At 41.6% G+C, this 5,000-nt stretch overlaps 1 protein-coding gene across 1 annotated transcript in view; it reads right to left on the bottom strand.

Moving 5' to 3' along the window:
- The window catches only part of LOC306920619 (MAM domain-containing glycosylphosphatidylinositol anchor protein 1-like), a gene marked incomplete at both ends in the record, with an annotated part of 247,081 nt that overhangs the window by 123,626 nt on the left and 118,455 nt on the right, over window positions 1–5,000 (bottom strand). The window lies entirely within an intron of this gene.

Raw genomic sequence — 5,000 nt, 5'->3', positions numbered from 1 at the left:
AATCATAATATAACAATATTACAAAACATCATGTAAAGAATAGATAAATGGATCATTGTATTTTTTTCTTTCATCATTGTGATACTGATGAATAGGAACAAGCCGGAACACAATTGATTAACCCATTTTGGGTGAGAACCCCTTTTGGTGTTTTAAACATTATGTTGTAATTTAGCTATTGAAAAAGCGCTTGTAGGTCTGCTATTTTTGAAAAATCGTGAAAATATTTATTTCAGAAAACTGGAGGATTTAGAAGATTTTAAAAAAAAAATTGAGGTCAGGCCTAAATGGGTTAATGATCATTCAAAAACCAAACTTGCTCTGAAAATCCTCCGTTCCTAATCTGACCAGAAAAGGTTGGGAACAACATCCCTAACACAATAACTGTCTGTAATTATCAATTCAATTGATTGATCGCCTCAATTCCTTCAGGCGGTCAAATAAACAAGTCATTCAGTCTGTAATGGGCCGTTTCTTGTGACCTTTGGGGTCATAGTTCAGGGGGCTGTCTGGTAATTATTGGTCATTATTGGGTTCGGGGTCAAACTCTGATGGCTTTTTCGTTTCAATCAATACCTATCAATAACTATATTCACGTTTGGTACATTAATACAATAGGCTCTTGTCCTCTCTGACTGAATATTTCCGTATTTGACCTCAGCTGTCAGTGAAGACCAAATCAGTGTGGTTACAATTTACAATTACAATTTAGGCATTTAGCAGACGCTCTTAATCCAGAGCGACTTACATTAAGAAAGAACAAAAAGCATGGCAATACATCACATATATAAAAAGTATTTGTCATGAAACATGCATAAGCTAAGAACATAACAGTGTAATATCTATATAATGAAACTATACATATAAACTATACATATACTATACTATGCTATATATATGTACTATGAAGTGCTATGACTACATACAATGCAATTATAGTGCTGTCTACATAACATGCTATAAGTCTGTATCAAATGCTATCTAAGTCTATAAAGTGCTATCTAAGGGGGTAGTGTAGGTGCTACGGGCCATGATGGAGTCTGAAAAGGTGGGTTTTCAGACTACGGCGGAAGATTGGGAGTGATGCTGCAGTTCTGACTGCAACGGGGAGTGCATTCCACAGTTTTGGAGCCAGAAGGGAGAAGAGTTTGGGACGTGTGGAGCGTTGTCCCGGCGTTTTTAGTGAGGGTACTTCCAGCTCTGTGGTGACAGAGAGGTGTCTTTGAGGGCTGGAGTTTGAAATGTGCACACATGCATTTATTCACCTGGATGTACCAACATTAGCCAGTGGAACTGGGTATTGCAGGACAACTTTGGAAGGATCCCAAGGGTTCCCGAAAAACAATTCTGTTGCTGTCAGACGGACTGACAGGACAGACTGACAGACAGAGAGCACCATAGACCAAATACTGTGGTCAGATCAATTCAAGCTCGGTCCTTTGAATGGCTCTCTATGCACCACTGTGAAAACAGCCCACACAGTGAAGCACTTTGCAGGACGTATTGTTCAGTGTTTTACAGTGGACATAAGCCTCGGTGCCTCTGGCTGCAATGGTTATTGCCTACGATCCAAACTGATGCCGTGGCGCTCCCTTGCCACTGCAGACTAACTATGGCTGCACTCTGAAAGTGCTGAGCTGGCATGCAACTCTAACGGAAATGTAAAAGCGTGGGATTGTAGAAGCGTGCCCGCTGGATACCTATTTCACAGTTTCTCTCCAGGTTTATTTCCCGGGATATTGGACTCCTGTGTTTACTTATTCATCTGTTTATGTCCTCTGCCAGGGTTTTAACCACTTTCTTTCTCAGATTTCAATGACCTGCTCAGAAGAACTGATGTGAAACTGAAGATCTGAAGGTGAAAGATCACTTTTCTTTTAGGTTTAACCCATTTTGGGCGGGAACCCCTTTTGGTGTTAGCATTATGTTATGCTTTAGCTATTGAAAAATAGCAGATCTACAAGCTCAGGTTTAATCACTTTCTTTCTCAGATTTCAATGACCTGCTCAGAAGAACTGATGTGAAACTGAAGACCTGAAGGTGAAAGATCACTTTTTTTTAGGTTTAAGTTTTATACTGTCTTGGGAGAGAAGAGTGTTTTGCAATGTTGTGTCATGTAAAAGAAAAAAAAAAAAAGAGTACAGTGTTTCTAGAATAAAACGTAAATATACAGTATACAACTATGTATGGATAATATATGGGTGGATTTAATGTTCCCAACCAACTGCAGTAAAACAAAAAAGGCTTTAAAGTGTCATTGAAAATACCGTAGGACGGTGATGCATTAATGTGTGTGCTCACAATTCATTCATCCCAAATTCACTTTCATTTCATGTCTGCTACCTCCACCTCCATCTTCCCACTGTTTCAAGTCGTTTCTTGCCAAAGTTCAATAAAGCTCAGCATCCACAGCTCTGTTGAGAAATATAGTCTTCTATGGTTGATAGTCACAACCACTACCTGCCAATACTTAAAGATGGAGTGCCGTGATTTTTGTACTTTTTCTATTTTGTACATGTGTCTTTGAGTTCTTCTTCTTCTTCTTTTGTGTATCATCAGATGGCCAACTCAGTCTCTGGTCCTAAGTCAAAAAGGCCAGCTTCTGAGGGTGGGCTGTATAGGGGGCAGTCTGTGATGATGTGCTCGGCAGTCTGTTCAGTCTTTGAGTTAATGAGTTAACGTTACTCTAATAGACCCCCAGGTGTGTTATAATCAAATTCAAATATGTCTTCCCCCTGTGTATTTTTCTCTTCTGCCCTTTCTTCAACTCAACCAATCAAACACTGAAGTACTTACATATATTTCGCCCACCGTCTGATAGAGTGTGTATGGAAAACAACCTCGGTTCGCTACGCCAGAACATCACACCTGCAGCCAGAAACCACCCGAGATTCCGACCTCTCCCTGGAGGGCCATGTAAAAAAGGTTGTCCAGTCTTCATTATACCACCTTCGCAGTATTGCTAAAATCAAACCCTTCCTCTCACGCCCGACTTAACTAAAGTTATCCATGCCTTCATCTACTCATGCCTAGACTATTGCAATTCCCTTTACTCCTGTCTTTCTAGAAAAAAATCCATTCACCGGCTACAATTGGTCTTAACAGGTGCAAGAACGTTTGAATATATCACAACTATCCTGGCCACCTTCCACTGGCTGCCCATCTCTTTTAGAATCCATTTTAAAATAGTGCTTTTTACATTTACGGCTAGGTCCGGCCTTGCTCCGTCCTACATTTCGGACCTACTTGACCCCTATGAGACCGCCCGCGAGCTGAGATCCTCGGGCAAGGCTCTACTCGCAATAAAAACAGGCTACAAAAAAACTATAGGCGACCGGGCCTTTGCAGTCCGTGCACATTCACTGTGGAATGCCCTGCCACTGGAGATCAGGCTTGCCGACTCGGTTACTCGCTCCTGAAGACCCATTTCTAAAGCTGCTTTTAATCCTTTATTGATGTGAATTCATGTATTTTCTGATGTATTTCTCACTTTCCACCGCTGTGCTATTATTTCATGTTTTTTATTGTGTTTCCTTTGTTGTCCTATTTCATTTGATCCATGGTATGTTCTATGCTCTTTGTTGTTCAGCACTTTGTGACTGTGTTCTTGAAAGGAGCTATATAAAGCTTTATTATTATTGAGCAGTTGAGACGAATAACAGCCTAAGTCCATAATTTATTCTAACCCCTCCCCCAAAAGACCTAGCTGTCCTGACCCCTTATCTATAATTCATACGTTATGGATAATTAGTGTGGACTTAGACTGTTATTCGTCTCAGCTGTTCAGTGAGTCAAAAAAAGCCCAATCGAAATACACCACTTTAGTGACATCATAAAATCATCCCCTCCACTAACCCCTCCCCCATTATCATACGACAACAGCTGTGGGCGAGGCTTAAGTTCAGGTGGGTGGTGCCTTCGTGCGTGCACACTAAGGCTGCAATATAGTATAGTATAGTATAGTATATTAGTTTGCTAAACTTTACCTGAAGCAAAAATACATTAAAACGATATATTGTACTGCAATTTTTGGGTACTTATCGTGAGTCATATCGTTATGGAGGTATTCAACATTATCAGAATTAATATTGCATGCTTTTCTAATATCGTGCAGCCTTAGTGTGTGCGTGTGTGTGTGTGTGTGTGTGTGTGTGTGTGTGTGTGTGTGTGTGTGTGTGTGTGTGTGTGTGTGTGTGTGTGTGTGTGTGTGTGTGTGTGTGTACAATGGTGCACAACGGCTGGTGTTGTTGCATGAACACAAACATACTGTACAGTGCCTCGCTTCAAATCATTACAGCAACTAGAGACAGACAGACAGACAGACAGACAGACAGACAGACAGACAGACAGACAGACAGACAGACAGACAGACAGACAGACAGACAGACAGACAGACAGACAGACAGGGTGAGAGGGTGAGAGGGTGAGAGGGTGTTCAAGTACTGTTCAAAGTGTTCACTGTCCATACAGCCTGGTTGCATGCACCGTAATGGTGCAATGACAGTCCTTTATTAAAACATCGCCTGATCACATGGCAGGGGAGCTCGATGATCTCCTGGGCGATATGTGTGATCTACTGATTGCACTTTTCTAGTTCCGTCAAGTGTGTTTTTCTTTCTTTCTCTAATCTCTAATCTTTTCTATATTTCATGTGTCTCCAGACCACCCGTCTCTCTGGCTCTCCGCCATCACCGTGTTCTTTCCTGTTCCAATTTATCTGTGTGCTGATGCTCAGGTTCCGAGCGAGCCTCCCTTCTTTACAACACTACCTTCATGGCTGGGGCTCACATGAAAGGAAAACTGTACTCACTGTACTGGAGGAAAAAGGAGAAGGAGAGAGAGAGAGAGAGAGAGAGAGAGAGAGAGAGAGAGAGAGAGAGAGAGAGAGAGAGAGAGAGGGAGAGAGAGAGAGTAAAGTCATGAAGTCTGAGTTGGATGTTATTGGAGGCTGGTTGTATGGAGACTGCCAAAGCCATACAATAATATTGGAACTGGTCTGG

The sequence above is a fragment of the Electrona antarctica genome, assembly GCF_951216825.1.
Source record: "Electrona antarctica genome assembly, chromosome: 3".
In the NCBI taxonomy this organism is placed as follows: domain Eukaryota; kingdom Metazoa; phylum Chordata; class Actinopteri; order Myctophiformes; family Myctophidae; genus Electrona; species Electrona antarctica.
Note: the sequence above shows the minus strand (reverse complement) of the source record. Positions and strands in the feature narration are given on the sequence as shown.